The sequence below is a fragment of the Pelobates fuscus genome, chromosome 7 (genome assembly GCF_036172605.1).
Source record: "Pelobates fuscus isolate aPelFus1 chromosome 7, aPelFus1.pri, whole genome shotgun sequence".
Taxonomy (NCBI): domain Eukaryota; kingdom Metazoa; phylum Chordata; class Amphibia; order Anura; family Pelobatidae; genus Pelobates; species Pelobates fuscus.
In genome coordinates, this window is record NC_086323.1 from 197,819,701 (window position 1) to 197,837,935 (window position 18,235).

Here is an 18,235-nt window from a genome sequence, read left to right on the forward strand (position 1 = left end):
GGGTGCATGGATAGATCCACAGGGTTTGAACCCAGGGTGGATGATGGTCCAACTTGCGAGCGTCATGGTATTCATCCGCAAGCTGGGCTGCCTCTGGGAGTGTAAGAGGTCTGCGGTCCCTTACCCACTCCTTGACGTATGCTTCTATAAAATTGAAAATTGGTAAAATAGGATGAGCTGTAACATTTTGTCTACGGTGGTCGCTTGACAGCTTGTAATCCATTGGGAGGCTGATCGTTGCAGCCGGCTGGCCCACTCTGTGTAGAAGTCTTTATCCATTTTGCGAAAGTCCAGGTATTTTCTGCGGTACGCTTCGGGTGTCACTGCATACCAGGCTAAGAGCGCCTCTTTTACCCTCTCATATTAGTGAAAATCTTGGCCTGAATAGGGTCTGCTGCTTTGCCGGATAATTTCCACGCTAGTATAGGGACCCACTCTTCTTCAGCTACTCTTTGTAGCGTGCACTGGTGTTACAAAATCTGCCAGGTAGCTGTCAATTTCCCTTTCCAATTTGCTGAAGGCTTTGAACGTACTGAAGGGAACCTTTCGCGGTTCGGGAGCGGTGCAGCTGTTTGTTGCACTTTGGCTAAGTGTATTTGTAGTTCCCGCGGTTCCCTGTTGTTTGCATTCGTGGTAACATTGTTTATTACTTGCATTAATATTTTGGGAGATGGGTTTGGCCTGAACAGTGCCAGTCGTTCCCGAATCTCCCTCTTGGTTTCCGTCTCATTCTCATGAATGGTTGGTGTTGCCGCAGCCAAGTTCTCCCGGTCTAGCTCCATTAATTCGCTGATTATGACCTGCTTGGCTTTGTTGCTGGGAGTACCTCCACAAACTCCTAATAATTCTTTCAATGTGCTGCGCTTAAGCTGTGTGTACCAGCCTTCCATTCACTGTACACCAGTGCCAACCGCAGATTAGCAGTCCAGGAAAAGGGATGATCCCACTTGCCACCAAATGTGGTGGCCTGTCACAATATGACTGCCACGGATGGCGTACAATTTTGGAACACCCCAAAAGTACCCCCAAAATGCATGTGAAGCCCACAAGAGTCACATCCATGGATAGCATGGATCTGGGTGAGCAACATATCCAAAGATCACCCAGATCACCCAGATCCATTTGGTAGTTTTGGATCACCATCGCAGGGAAGTTCTGACCAGTCTGCCACGAGGTAGAAGAAGTGTTGGCAAGAGCCGGTTGTTACAGTTGCCTCCAGGCTAGCTGGAAGTTAGACCACTTAGATGTCCTGGTTCCCGGTATTGAAGAGTGAGAGCGCCGCTCCGATCTGCATACAGTAATAATCCTGGAAATGTAGATATTCCACACTAGCTACGAGTAGAGCTAGGATACACCTTTTCCTACAACACGAGTCGAGGCTGCAAGTTAAGGGTAAAATTAACTGGTTTGATGGGTACTCGTGCACGGATTAAATAGAAGTTTCCAGGCCAGAGGAACACCCCTCTGGACCTGATGGTACAAAGAACAATACAGTGTCACAGCCAATAGGAACAAAGTGCATTTTATGAAACACTCCTCCCTACCCTGGAGATAATTGGTCTCAACGGTTACAGTAACTCAATTATCTCCAGGTACATGAAATGCCCACGTTTTATTCCACAAAAGAAAACAGGATAAAAATACATAACTTTCACATGATAACACTAAAATGACCCATCCGACCCATCTCCAGACAGCTTGGATCTGAGCGCACAAAACATACGAATTACGCTCAGATCTCACGAATAGGCTCTGAAAGGCCCGGGAATGAAGTGTCTGTAATCAGATGGGACAACCGGCACCTCAGCGGGATCCGTGCAAACGAGTGTCCGATAATAGTTCCAGGGGTTTGACGATCAAGTCCCGCTGAGCATTTGATGGCAAAAGATGGCCGCCGCCTTGTGTTCGGCATATGAGTGGCGACTACCTTGGGATAAGTGATTATCTTGCGGTTAACCACAGAAATCGCAGTTTAATTAGAGACACACGCCAGAGTATAGGTGGTCACCATTCGGTAGTTCTTTCGTCAGTTTGGTCGGCTCCCCTTTCGACCATTTGTATACGAACAGTGCATATATGAAATTTCAGCGCTTAATAGATAATCCCCCTATTTGTAAAGAGGGTCTTAAAATAAGAAACAGTGGAAAAAAATTGTATAACACTGTAAACCTTATATAAAACTAAAAATAAATAAGAATAAAAATAAATAAAATATAAAAATAAAAATAAAAATAAAATCAAATAAAATTTGAAATCCAACAAATAATAGTCCAGAGTCAAATGTGGAAAAATGCCACTATCAGAAATCCAAAGTACGATAAAAAAGAAATGTAAATCCTGCACCAAAATCCTAATTAGTAGTGGAGAGTAGGGGTCCAGATATACGGAAATACCTTGGATAAAAGGGAAAACAGAAACAGTATATAGTGTAAAACCGTAACACAATTTATTTTGGTATAAAATCCCCCCCTACATAAATGCTCTTACACGAAAAAACGAGATACTCATCGTATAGCAGACTGCTTCCATGCCCAGTCGTTTGTTCAGATGAAGCTGTGATTCCTCCAAGAAGACAGGAACTGCCCGGTGCACTCGGGAAAAAAATGTGTCTTTGATGCTGGCAGGAAAACAGCGGACTTGCGGCAAATGCGGCTTGAGTTAGAAGCCGGTCAAGCAGGGAATGCTGCAGATGAAGTCTCAGTAGACACCTGATCAACGCGTTTCGCCCCTACTACGGGGGCTTTTTCAAGATAGGTGTCTCATGCCTGGCTTGGCAGTTATATACTTTTGCCGGGCAAAAATCATTTAAAATCTTAAAGGTATAGCTACAAATAAATAAAAACTTTTTTGACATAAACATTTCATATCAATTAAAAGGCTGTGACTTGAGATATACAAATAATTGTACCAATAATTTAGATAGTGATGTCTAAGCATCTTAACACATGAAATCCAAAGTGAATCATAACAACAATTGGAAAAATTACAAATATTGCATCTGTGTGTCGTTTTTCCAATGTGGCAACATCTTAGTAAATATTCTGTATAATGGCAACTAATATATACTTCTTTTCTACTTGAAGAGCCACAATTTGTTAATACTATTAAGTGGTGATAATTTGAATATTGTGCTCTAATTGCACCAACACTATAAAGTGTCCTATCAGACATAAAAACAAATGGAAAAAATATATAGTATAGTACATACATAAAGTGTAATGAAATGAAAAATAATAATTCTGAGCTTAGACCTAAGTAGTAGTATATGGCAGTGACAGTTGTTATATATATTACAGTATCTATTAGGCCATATTTCAACAGTAATAGGGGTATATCTCCTAAACCCTTTTGGCCTAATAGATACTGTAATATATATAACAACTGTCACTGCCATATACTACTACTTAGGTCTAAGCTCAGAATTATTCTTTTTCATTTCATTCCACTTTATGTATGTACTATACTATATATTTTTTCCATTTGTTTTTATGTCTGATAGGACACTTTATAGTGTTGGTGCAATTAGAGCACAATATTCAAATTATCACCACTTAATAGTATTAACAAATTGTGGCTCTTCAAGTAGAAAAGAAGTATATATTAGTTGCCATTATACAGAATATTTACTAAGATGTTGCCACATTGGAAAAATGACACACAGATGCAATATTTGTAATTTTTCCAATTGTTGCTATGATTCACTTTGGATTTCATGTGTTAAGATGCTTAGACATCACTATCTAAATTATTGGTACAATTATTTGTATATCTCAAGTCACAGCCTTTTAATTGATATGAAATGTTTATGTCAAAAAGTTTTTATTTATTTGTAGCTATACCTTTAAGATTTTAAATGATTTTTGCCCGGCAAAAGTATATAACTGCCAAGCCAGGCATGAGACACCTATCTTGAAAAAGCCCCCGTAGTAGGGGCGAAACGCGTTGATCAGGTGTCTACTGAGACTTCATCTGCAGCATTCCCTGCTTGACCGGCTTCTAACTCAAGCCGCATTTGCCGCAAGTCCGCTGTTTTCCTGCCAGCATCAAAGACATATTTTTTTCCCGAGTGCACCGGGCAGTTCCTGTCTTCTTGGAGGAATCACAGCTTCATCTGAACAAACGACTGGGCATGGAAGCAGTCTGCTATACGATGAGTATCTCGTTTTTTCGTGTAAGAGCATTTATGTAGGGGGGGATTTTATACCAAAATAAATTGTGTTACGGTTTTACACTATATACCGTTTCTGTTTTCCCTTTTATCCAAGGTATTTCCGTATATCTGGACCCCTACTCTCCACTACTAATTAGGATTTTGGTGCAGGATTTACATTTCTTTTTTATCGTACTTTGGATTTCTGATAGTGGCATTTTTCCACATTTGACTCTGGACTATTATTTGTTGGATTTCAAATTTTATTTTATTTTATTTTTATTTTTATATTTTATTTATTTTTATTCTTATTTATTTTTAGTTTTATATAAGGTTTGCAGTGTTATACAATTTTTTTCCACTGTTTCTTATTTTAAGACCCTCTTTACAAATAGGGGGATTATCTATTAAGCGCTGAAATTTCATATATGCATTTTTATTAGAAATTGGGATTTTCTTTTGTTTTAGCAGCTTATCTATTTCTGGTATCAGTATCAATTTATATACTGTTTAGATATTTTTTGGTTATTACGCTAGCCATTTAACCATTTAGTACTAGCGCTCTCTTTTTCTTGTATATTGTATACGAACAGTGATGACAAGGCGCGTTCGTATAAACAGTGTCAGAAAAGTATCTAGGTAGCAACAAAAGTGGTGGTATTGTAAAAGTATCCAGGTAGCAACACAAGTATCTGTGTTGTAGTAGACAGAGGGGATCTCTGTAACATGGCTCCCTCCTTGTGGAACACTCTGGCAGACACGGTCTGACCCCTTTTCTGGGCAGACTAAGGCTGTCCAGAACTGGGCTATTCTGGACTGAGGTCTGTCTGTCTTGATTACCCGTCAGCGTTGCCATTCTGCATCCCAGGTCTGTAAGCGATGGTGAAATTGAATTGCTGTAGGGATAGGCTCCATCGTAACAGTCTGCCATTATCTCCTGAGACCCAGTTTAGCTACACCAACGGGTTATGGTCTGTAACCAGAGTGAACTCTTGTCCATACAGGTAGAGAGTCAGTTTCTATTAACGCCCACACCAGGGCCAAACTTTCCTTTTCTACTGCAACATAGCCGACCTCTCGTTGCAGGAGATTTCGGCTGATGTAGGCAACAGGATGCTCCCCTCTGTCTTCTCCTATTTGGCTGAGGACTGCCTGCAGCCTGAACATGGAAGTGTCTGTGTGGACAAGAAAGCGTTTGTTAGAGGCTGGGGCCGCTAAGACCAGTGCATTTTTGAGAGCCTGAAAGGCTGCCTCACAGTGGGGATACCACAGTACCTGTTGGGGAAGATTTTTCTTTCTCAGGTCTGTCAGGGGTTTGGCAATAGTACTGTAGTCTGGTATGAATCACCTGTAGTTCCCAGCAGTGCTGAGGAAGGCTAGGACCTCGGTCTTGGTGTGAGGTGTTGGCCAATTTGCAACCACCTCTTTCTTGGCTGGTTCTGGCCTCTGCTTTCCACACCCCACCCGTTGACCCAGGTACTGAACTTCAGCCATTCCAAAATGGCATTTCTCTGGCTTCAGGCCAGCCCGATTCTGATCCAGGACCATTCCTACAGGAGCTTAGTGTTCCTCCCAGGACTCACTGTGGGTTGCTATGTCATCCAGGTATGCACAGGCAATATCCTGGAAGCCATCAAGGAGTCTGTGACAGAACCCTCTGTATGTGAATGACTTTTATATTTCCCTAATTTGTCTGTTTGTTCGGCTGTTTCCTGCCCGTACAGCCCCCACGTGTATTTCTTCATTTTACCGAATAATTGCCAAAAGGCCGGCCACCCAGCATGGAAGTGTGCTGCTTGTTAACCTCTTGGCCTCATCAGAACATTGGGGTTAACCGCAGACACTTCCTAATTGTCGAATGCCGACTGGATGGTCATCATTCGTATGCCGACCACAAGGCAGCGGCCATCTTGGACGTACGAATGCCCAGCGGTGTTCATCGACGATTTCATGCAACTAAAAATGGACACTCCTTCTCACGAACACCGCTGCAGCTGCCGACCTCCCTTCTTCTGTTCATCCAGCATACGAACGCCGGCCCGTTCGGTACTTTTCTGCACGAATGGACTTACCCCAGATAGCCATGCCATGGAGCCCATTCGTATAACAAAAGACTATGTGAAAGACTTTGGCTCCATGGCGATTGAACTGTGTGTATGGGATCTGAACGCTATTCGGTAATAATGTGCGCTCAGATCTCCGCTATCTGGGGATGTGTTGAATGCTCATATTCTGGTCGGTAGTTTGTATATTATATATTTTTGTGTGTTTTCAGTACCACGTGTAAAATGGAGCCTTAGCCTCTATCCTGGGAGATAATTGAGTTACTTCCCAATTATCTCCGGGATAGAGGGGAGGGTTTACAATATGCCTGTGGGAGTGTTTATCTCTGCAATGCTCTGATTGGTTACTGTAATATTCTGTACCAGTTTTCCACCAGGTCCCCTAGGGGAGTGTCCACCTAGTGGAAGACCCGCATAAATACCGAGCAGGTAGCCCCATTAAACCAGATTCCTGCTGACCCTCAATACTGAGCTTGGTCTTGTACTTGGGGGGATTATTCGTATGGTTATTCTCGTTCGACTGTTTAAAGTGTGGATGTTCATATGATTCCTGTTCGGCTGGTTGGAGTGATCGGTAGCTGTCAGGGTATACAGGAAAGGAGCTTATTAAACGGTTTTAATCCCTTCTATACCTGGGGTGCCGTAACAACTGGTGGCAAGTGATGGGATTTTTCCTACAGCCCAGAAGGACAGCTACAAAGACACAAGCCGATGGAAACGTATTACGAGCAATTAAAACGCTCTACCCTCGAGGTCGACCGGCTAGTAACCAAAAGAAGAGGGACATCATTACAGAGCAGCTGGATATGGATAGAGCCGAATTACTGACTGAACACCCGACGAGGCGAGCTTTGACTGGGCGGTTGACTGGGCGGTCAATATAAGGCTGGCACATTTTGGCCCCAACCCCAACCCATCATTGAGCGTGTCATAGCAGCTGTGGATGCGAACCAACTGCTCCTGCAACAAAGAGGTGCTGCAGCAGCAGAAATACCAGCTACACAGGGAAAGAAAAAGGTACATTTTGCTGCGTTTAAAATCTTTGTGGAAGCTGATGGGGAGATTGATGGATACCTGGTTGATTTCGAAAGGCAATGTGCCCTACACCAGGAACCTGCAGACGAATGGGTTACCATCTTATCTGGAAAGTTATCAGGCAGTGCAAGCGAAGCCTTCCGAGCCATCCCAGACGAGGAAGTTACAGATTATGGCTTAGTGAAAGAGCCCTCTTGGCCAGGTATGTTGTTACCCCAGAAGCATACCGGAGGAGGTTTTTGGGACACTAACAAGCAAAGCGGAGATTCATACACCGAGTGGGCATGCCATATACACAGCACGGCAGCCCACTGGGTCGCTGGATGCCAGACGGTATCCGGGGAAGAAGAACTACAATTGTTCCTGCTGGAACACTTCTACAAGAGGCTGACCACAGGGGTCAGAGAGTGTGTCCGCGACAGGAAACCCCTCACCCTACCCGAAGCAGCTCGCTTGGCGGATGAGTATACCGATGGCCACAAGCAAGACAACCAGGTGGCCAAAACAGCGGCTTGTATGGACTACCGACCAGTGGCATCTACCCCAGTGGCTCCACCACCACCACAGTCCTACTGGCACACAGCACCCGCCCCGGCTTCCAATTATTCCCAGCCACCGAAATGTAATGCCCGCAATTATTCCCAGCCCGTGAGGTGTTTCGGTTGTGACCAGATTGGGCACTGAAAGCAGGACTGCCCGTTGAACTCAGCCAGGCAGTCTCAATCCTGGAGGAAACCAGCCGGGGGGAACCCCCACCCAGCAGTACCAGCTGCCAACTGCATTGAAGAAGAGGAGTGTTGGGCTATCCTACACAAGGCTGACCCAGTGCAAGCTGCTAACCGGGACAACAGACAGCAGCACCGACAGGCCGTCCGGGTTAATGGGAAGGCAGCCACTGGTTTAAGGGATACTGGTGCCACCATGACCCTGCTACATAAAAACCTAGTCTCTGAGAATCAACACACCGGAGACACTGTAGCCGTAAGGGTGGCTGGAGGCATCGTTTTTCGGCTACCCGTTGCCCGGTTCACCTGGATTGGGGGGTTGGTTCGGGACATGTCAACATGGGAGTAATGAAGGATTTACCAGCAGATGTACTACTTGGAAATTACTTGTAACCCCTCGTTTCTGCTTACTGAAAGGTAAATCCGCTACTCTGGTGACTCGATCCCTCTGGTCACTGTTCTCCAACCCTCGATTGTCTACTGAATATTCGAGGAAGAATTATGGAAGCGTAATAACAAGACACACACAAGTTGCTTTCCAAAAGTCTTCGGACAATGTATTCAAATGCTTTGTATTTATACAGTGTTTGTCACGAACATTGGTTACAAAAAATGCATACAAAGGAAATAGTTCCTGCTGTTATGTGCAATAATCTATTCTTACAAAATATCACATAAACCTTGTGGCTAAGCGCATCCTGTTACATAGAAACTGTTATAGCTTGTGACTTCCTTTCAGTTATGTTTTGTAAGCGGTTCTGCAAAAGAGCTTGCTACTATATTTGCAAAATAATTCAACTAATAGAATACTAACTGATTAATAGTTTCAATTCCTTTCATTCCCCCTCTTTGAGCAATATTTTGCTCATACCCTATTAAGGAGTCCTGATCAGACAACTAGCCATCTGCCATGGTATATTCAGGATTGCTAGCCAATTATGTCTTCGGCCATTATTCCCATAGCATAGGACTAGGCATTCGACCAGTACCATAAACTTATAGATATGTATCAGCATGTATCAGCATGTTTACCATTGCAGTTACATGTGTATACATTTGGAGATATTCATCATAGCAAACTGGGGATTTTGCAGTAACAGTGTTGTGTGTATGTTTGTAAATACAGAATACAATAATCTTAAAAATAGCATAGACAAGTAGAGCAAGGACCAGAACCAGAACAATAATTATTGCAATATTCTTTAGCCAGTCTAGGATACTGTCAAACTTAAACCAATCTGCCCATGGGTGATCAATACCTGAATTCCTCTTCATTTCTATGGACAGGTCTTCCAATTTTTTTATAGCTAGGGTTACTTTAAAATTAGGACCAGTGTTCTCTGGAATATAGGTACAACAAACACCTGTCAGGATTCACACCGTGACCTCCAGACTGCCAGACGGGGTCACCCCTTTATTGCCCGAAGAGGGATTTGAACCTGTGTACTCTGCAGTTCTGAACCTGCTTTCTTACCTCTGAGCCATTTCAGGACTTTGGATAACTCCCGTTTAATCTTGAATTGCCTGCAGCACTAGGGGGCTGGACTTCACCTGGCTCAGACCTGTCAATCACTCTCCAGCTGAATCTGATACCTAATCAACAAGGTATAAGACACTGCCCCTCCCTAAGGGCAGTGTCAGTTCAATGACTCTGGTTAGAGAATTGCTATTCCACGTTCCAGTATTGTCCTGACCTTGGATTGCTACTCGTTTTGTACCCTGACCTCTGGCATACCTTGACCTCGGCTCGCTACTCGTATCTCCTGATTTCTGGCATCCTCTGACCATTGGCTTACCTACGACTATTCTCCTGGATTTCCTTTTCTGTACTGCGACTTCAAGCATTCACCTGCACAGCCCCCGTGCACAGATTCACAGGCCAGGTGAGTTCTACCTTGGCCTGTGTCTAATTGCAAGGGTGAGCATTTATCTCTGCATGTTGGACTCCCAGCAAGGTAAGCCTGACAACACCGGAGTCAAGTAATTTACAGACTCCTCCCTTTTCTGCTAAAATCATATCAAGGGCCATTCTATTCTGGAAAGTCATTTGTGAGGTAGCCTGTAATTGTTCAGCAAGACCTTGTAATGCATCTCGTGTGTAATTTACAAATCTTTGCTGATTATAATATATATAATTAATCCAGTTAACATTCTTGTTAGCTGTTATAATGGGAAATATTGATTCAAATCCTGCTGCCACCTCGTCTCTAGCTTTAAATTCATCAGGGACCCCTCTTGGAATACCAATGGCATCTAGATAGATATGTGGGTCGAAACTACCTTGTGGGTTTTCCCTTTTCCTTCTTGTGGAATTAGTTACAACCTTATTTTCAGGGAGAGAGTCACCAAATATATGGAGGGGCATGATTATTTTGGCTAGGGCACTGTAACGGAACCGCTGGCACCCCGACCGGGTACCCTCCGCTGACGGATGCTCCTAGTGCTTTCCGAGGTCTCCAAGCACTCCACCAGACACCATAACCACTGTAGACTCCCACGAACCGCCGCAGCTTGGTTGGGGTCTCGCCACGCTACCCACTCTGGACCCAAGACCAGGGTCTAGCTTCCAGTAGATGGACCTCTCCGAATTCCAGAGCGCAGGAACAGGAACCAGCTCTTAGCAGAGCTCAGCGATTATACCCTGGGGAGTATAGTGATTATAGCAATCCCCAGAGTGTAGTTCTCCAATCCCCCCAAACATGAGCCGAAACTTCATGAAGGTACAAGATGATCTGAGGTGCTAGCACACCCAGTTTGGCTTTTATTACAGTTGTACACTTACAGGCCACACCCAGGGGGAGGCATAAAACAACCAATCACATACATGGTTCAGCCCACACATCCCCTCCCCTCAGATAACAGTAAACCCAATTATACAGTACACATTTTTAACCAAGTTCTGGATGTACCCCAAAACCAGGGGGTACACCTTTAAATCCAGCATCGCTGGATAGCCCTTATTCAGGGGGACAACATATTCAAAATTCAAGTAATTCGGATGAACGGTTCGGGAGATATGGGGTTCCAAAGATTTGACCGACCGCATGGGTAAAGTATCCGAAAACAGTTCCATGCATTTTGGCCCTGCGGTCGGTCACAAACAAGGGAATGAAAACAGACGAATTCCCTGTGTTATAGAGCCTGGAGAGGGTTTGAATGAATTCCCTTGTTTGTGGGGTTCTTTCTACCGAACGGCGGGTCATTCGGTAGTTTCTATACGAATTTCTGGAAGTATGGAGGTCTCAGCGGTGTTTGCCTAGTCAAGTGTCCGATTTTAGTTCCAGACACTCGACGGCAAAACACCGCTGTTCGGTAGTTTAAGATGGCCGCCGCCACATGTTTGTTTCCCGAATGGCGGCCACCCAGAGGACAAAGAACACATTACACGGATTGCCAATTACCCGTTTGCAACATTGTTGCAAACTGTAATTGGAGGCACACTTATTCCTGGGTGGTCTGGTTGTTCGGTAGTTTCACTCAATATACTGAATGGAGTGATTCTACCGAACAATCAGATGAATACTGCATACAAATCACCCAGGTTAAACTTAACACATAAATACATATACAATATTACAGGCAGTACACTGAAATATGCTTCATAGTCTTAAAGGGACAGTAGTCCCAAAAGTCCCAATCTGTTCATAGATGATTTTAAATGGCCAGTAGCAGCCATATACAGTACAATATGCCCCAAATAACCCAGGGGCCATAGTCAGTAGGTAGGAGGCTCGCAAACAGGCTTCTCCAGGGCCCAGTGGCGAGGTTGGTTTCGTCACAGGCACATTCTCCTCTCCAGAGGGTGGGGAGTCTAGAACGTATTTTCATATCTCCACATATCCAATAAACATCTCCAACAGATTGTGTTTGATTCACTAAGGTAATATTACTGTAGGCAGAGCAGAATCCTGAAGAGATGTTATCAAATTGCTTACCCACCTTACCAGAATTATTTCCCTGAAAACAAGTATAATTACCAGGGTATACTGAGACAGCATCATTTAATCTAAACTTGGGTTTATAGCAAATATATTATTGCAAATAGCTGACATGTTAACCAATTTTAAATAGACTAACCAGCCGGTCATCTGTATCATAAGCCCTAGGTAAATATGGGCAAAGTATATTATTCCCAACAGTTATTTTCCTCCTTCGTCCACGGAAGTGGGCGAATATAGTCAAAGTGGGAATAATACCTATCCCCTGTCCAAGGACCGGGGTCTAGGATTACCAGTCCACCTGATGATCTGGGGCCAGGCAAAAACCCAGTGGCAAAAACTCATATTTGAGGAAAAAGCACATCTGGGGAAAACCTGAGTGGGGGCCGCGATCGTGTTAGACATGTCATCCCCTCAAGGTTAACACCACTTATGACTTATAATACCCGCACCTGTGAGTACAGCTTGGGTATCGGGAGGAATTGGGAAACACTTCTTACATATTAATTAATGAGAGAAATTATAGTCTAGCTTGAAATTCTGACAACAATCACAACCAGGACCTTGTGTCCTATACCTTTTAACCATTTCCCTATTCCAAAGGTCATATCCTCACGCAGTTCCTTAAAACATGGGAATCCATCCTTGGCACACTCAACATACATCAAAAACACACATAGTACATCCATCCCTGGGTCAGCTAACACTTCCTCTCTCTGGCTAACTAAATAAAAATAGTTCAGCATAGTTCAGAAAAATAGCATAAGTCTTTCACAGAGTATACAGAAATCAGTTTAGACACCAGACATTTTTGTTCCATAAAATGGCTAAGGGTCGCAATATGGCTGACAACAAGACAATGTCAGCTTCCACATAGTTCTTCTTTTGTTTGCTGGATTTCCCCCACAATGCTCTGTGCAACACCCCAATGGTTGAAAGGGTTATTACAGAACCAGCGGTATTAGACAGCACTGCACCTTCAGGACTTTCCAGGTTCTTGGGTGCAAAGTTTTTGTCCTCATAAATAAGTATCTCAGTTTCTTCGGCCTGCATGGATAATGACCAAACAGATGTAATTGCAAAATACTTATTGCATGGTCAGCCAGAGAGATTGGTGTGTAGTCCCAGAAAGCAGGTGCCACAAACACTCCAGGACGGTCTCTACAATCATACAAACACGAGGATCAATACAACATCAATTAATTAATTACCTAGGCTAAAACTAAAATTAGAGATTAAGGTTAAACCCTTAATTTGTGTAACATCTTCTTCTCTTATATTTGCTTATATTTTATGCAATCTGTCTTCTATGAAGTTTTACATAATACCCATTTGGAATGCCTTTGTACTGATGAGAGAAGCACTCACTCTATAGAAATGCTTGTTAGGATGAACACTAACATATACATATGGAGATAATTCCCAATAAAACTCTGTTCCTAAACTTGAACCTTGATTTGATACTCAAAATTAATTACTTTAATAATCCCGAATAATTCAATACTCTTGGATTAACACCTAAAACTATATCAAATTTTAAAAACATGAACCATCTGTGTATTAGGCTGCGGTTGTTGGGTGTGGGTATAGGTTTGAAGCTGTGGTTGGTATTGAGGAAACTGTGGGGGTGGGTTTGGGCACTCATTTTTCCAGTGACCCTGCTATCCACAATTAGAACAGTGTGTTCCACCAATGCTGAAGTTGCTACCTCTACAAAAGTTAGACCCTTTGACCAAATCCTCTACCTCTGCCTTTAAAACTTTTCTGATTCAATCTCCTATCACCTCCCAAATTTCTTTGTCTCGCGTGCTTAGGATCACAATCCTTGTGACTGATACAACATACCTTTTCCTTCTTTCTTTCTATCAAAACAACTTGCTGTATCTTTCTCATGAATCTTCCCATGAAATTCATTTGGGGTCAAAAAGGGCCAGTCACAGACCAACAAGGAACAAAAGTGAACAAGGAGGAAGCATATTCCATATGCAGATATTGGTGCGGTGTAAGTGACAAGGACCTACACCTATAAGTGGAGCGCTCAAACACAGATAAATCTTACCAAAATGTAGTCTCATTCAATGGTAAAATATGGGGTACATGTCAAAGTAAAATACAGAAAATACAATATAGTGTAGATGGTACTGAAAATTGGCTTCACAGTGATTATAATGATATCGTGCTGAATATTACACTCACATTTCAAGGAGCCTGTATATAGAAAACACTGGCTCCGTGTAAAGGCTTGTGTGCTGTTATGGTAGCACCACCCTCCTACTTCGGCTTGAAGAATTTCTCGGGAACACGAAAAAGAAGGGAAGAAAGCAGACCAATGTGTAGACTTATGGTGATAAATGACACAGATATGTGTTCAATAAATGGGGTGCTCACCTGGTCCTGAGCCTACGAATCCCGGCTCTAGGTGTGTAGGTTTTGTGCCAATTTGAATTTGTTATGGCACTTCCCCTGTGAGGATTCCTTGGAGGCTCAAAAAAGGACTTGGATGAGGTTTTGAATGAAAATGGTGAATTTATTGGTTTAAAATAAATATAAAAACAAAGATGATAAAAGTCCTCAAATAAAAGTCCTTTAAAAATGGCCAATACGCGTTTCACTCTCAAATAGAGCTTCTTCAGTCAGCTGTAATCTTAGTCCTCTGAATCCTCCATTTTAAATGCCATCTGGGTCTTCCCCTTTAATGAGTTAAGTTAATTATTTCCAATCAGATTAAATTTCACATAATGTGTGTGTGTGTGTACATTTAATAGGTTAATGATGTTGACGCCTTTATTTGTCTATTTTTTCATTGGTGGGCAGCGTTGGTTGGTGGAAGTGCTTGTTTTCAACCGGGCGGTTGGCGGAAGTGACGTCACGTAATCATGTGATCGCCATCCAGCCACGTCCGTTTGGCCACTCCCCCTCAAAAAAATAAAATAATAATTTCCCCCCCCCCTCTTTTTTTTCCTGAAAAAAGCAAATAGAGCTGCGGAATTGAAATGACAGTGAAATTGCAAAATGTCAAATATTGAATTCATAGTGATATAATGTAAATTGTGGTGCATATAGACTAATACATTCACATTGTTAAAGGTGCATACTGTGCTGGTGGTACATATATTTTTAAACATTAAAAAGGTGATATTACATACATATGTGCTAGAATAGATATCCTTATTGGGTATTTCCCCAAAAGGTGGTTAAATCAATATTCTTTAAGATGTATTCACAGTGTTTATAGTGTTTGGGCATACATAATATGCCACTGATTCAAAATTAATAAGAAGAATGTTTAAAAGAAAAACAAGGGGTATAAAAAGGGTAGAATGGATTATAATGGATAAATTCCATTGAACCCAAAAAAAGGGGGGATACCCATTTAAATGAAATGAGTTCGAAGTCTATATTCAAACCCCGGGGCTTTAAAGTCCCGAGGTTGAATATCCACCTCATCTCACTCTGTCCCAATAATTTATTGAGGTCGCCTGCCCGCCAATTACCCTTAACCTTTTGTATACCCATAAAGAGTAATTGAGTGGGATCAATATTGTGGGCTAGGGTGAATTGGTGTGATACACTGTGTCCTTCAAATTTTTTCTTAATATTTCTAGTGTGTTCCTCAATCCTAGTGTGTAAATTCCGTTTAGTGCGTCCCACATATTTTAAACCGCAAGGACATTCCAATAAATATATTACATTGTTTGAGTGGCAAGTTATAAGTTCTTTAATAGGGAATTCCTCATCGTTATTGCAGTTCTTAAAAGTCTTAATATGTCTCTTTTTATTATTGGTGTTCCTACACGCAAGACAAGTACCACACCCTAAAAAACCCTTTCCTTTATTTAGGAAGGTAGTAGTTTTAGTTTTTTGAATGTGGTTCTTTACCAAACGTCTGTTTAAATTAGCTGCACCTCTAAATAATATCTTGGGTTTTGGTGGTAGAATCTGGGATAGGGCATGGTCCTGAAGTAAAATAGGCCAGTGTTTATTTAGGATTTTCCTTATTGCCTTATTGTTATGGCTGTAATTACATACAATAGGTAAATTGACCTCACATTCATTTTGCGTTTTGTTTTTTTCTTGTAATAAAGTGCTCTGTGGAATTTTTAAAACTTGTGTATAAGTGTCGTTGAGTGTCTCCTTTTTATAGCCCTTATCTAACAGGTCGGTAATTAATTTGTCTGCTTGTTCCTTGCAGGTGTCATTGTCCGTGCAATTTCTTTTTATACGTATAAGTTGTGATTTAGGTACACTATTTAGCCAAGGGGAAAAGTGGCAGCTTGAGGTGTGGATAAAGCTGTTCACATCCACATCTTTAAAATGTGTTTTGGTCTTGATCTTTTCATTATCAATAAAAATATCTAAATCTAAAAATGTGACCGTGTGTTTACTAAAATTCGTTGATAAAATAATGCCCCATTCATTATTGTTTAATTGATTTTAAAAACTTTGTAGCGTGTCTTCTGTGCCCTTCCAAATAAAAAAACAGGTCATCTATGTAACGGCGATAGGTCACCAGGCCCTCTACCCAGCCCTCATTAAGTTGTAAATGTTGGCGCTCCCAGTCTGCCATGAACAGATTGGCGTAGCTGGGTGCGAACCTGGTGCCCATCGCCGTCCCACATGCCTGTAAATAAAAAGTGTCATCGTACCAAAAATAATTGCTGGTTAAAATTAATTGTATCCCTTCAATGATAAAATCAATTTGATCTGACTCAAATTTCTGTGATTGTTCTAAAAAGAACTGTACTGCTGCACAGCCCTTTCTGTGTGTGATAATGGTGTATAGAGAGCTGACATCAGCAGTTACTAGATAGTAGTCATGTTCCCATGTAATGGTCTGTAAATGTCTCAGAATGCTCCCTGTATCTTTAAGGTAACTAGGGATGCCTTGCACTATAGGCTGGAGGCATCTGTCTACATACTCCGAAAATCTACATGATATGGAGTTGATGCCTGAGACGATAGGTCTTCCAGGTGGAACTATGGGGTTTTTATGCACCTTGGGGAGGTAATAGAACACAGGGATCTTAGGGTGTGTTACATTTAGATACTCAATTTATTTTTCATTTAAAATCTCCTTTTGTAAACCCTTGGTTATGAGATCGTAAAATTTATTTTTTATTTCAATAGTTGGATCTCCTTTTAATTGTGTGTAGGTTGTGTGATCGTTAAGTAACCTCATACATTCTGTGTGATAGTCTTTGACATTTGAAATGACTATTCCCCCCCCCCCCCTTATCCGCGGGTTTAATGATGATGTCATTATCTTTCTGTTGTTTTTTTTTAGAACTTTGTACTCATCTTTTTGAAGGTTTTGTTGGTAACGATTCGCTTTTTTTAATTTATTGATGTCTGACATCACCATTTTCTCATAGGTGGTCATTTCTCCTGAGATTAAGTGTTTTGGAAAAAAGGTGGACTTTTCTTTTAATGTCGTGTGTGTATACTTTTCTGTAGTAATTAGGCTATTGGTTATAGGATTTTTTTGAAAAAAAATTTTCAAGCATAAGGTGCGTTTACATTTATTTAGATCTACATACGTCTCAAATTTGTTAAGGTTTCTAGTGGGTGCAAATTTTAAACCCTTCTGTAGTAATTTGATTTGTGTACGGTTCAATGTAGTGCAGGTGAGGTTAAAGATACCTGCTTCTTTTTCCATCTCCTTTTGATTTTTTATGGGTTGCGTTTGTCCCTCTTTCCTCCTCTGTGTGTCCACTCCTCCTCTATTTCCCCTTCTTCCGTGCTCATTCGTCTTTTGTTTGGTGATTTTGGGCGTGAGAGGAATTTGTGTTTGTCTTTGTTCCTCAGACTCCAAAAATCCTCTTCCCTTGTGATTTTTTCAAGAGGTTCAAATCTATTGTTGGTGGAAATATCGGATATTCTCCTAGGATTGTGTCTAAATTTGCTTTGTGCTGTTAAGAATTCGTCTGATTTTGCTCTTTTTTCCATCTGAATGGGAGTTCTCATGTTGGGTGTGTGGGTCCTCCCATGGGGTCTTGTGGAAGGTTTAGGTTCTATTCTCTATCTGGGTCTCTTATTGTAATGGTCCCTAAATGGGTTTGCCCTTGGTTGATAATTTGTGCGTGCGTGATGTGAATTGTAAGAATTGTGTTTGTGTTGGTCATATGTATTATGATTTTCTGGTTTTTGATTTTTTCCAAATGTCTTAACTTCATTGCGTCTGTAGTCATTCTTATCACGTGTATATTTACTCTTTTTGATTTGTATAGTCTCTTGTTCTACTTTGTCTATGACGCATTGGATTTTATCTGTGATCTTTTTGTATTCATCTGTGTTAGTGTGATTGATAAGAAAATGTTGTTCTTT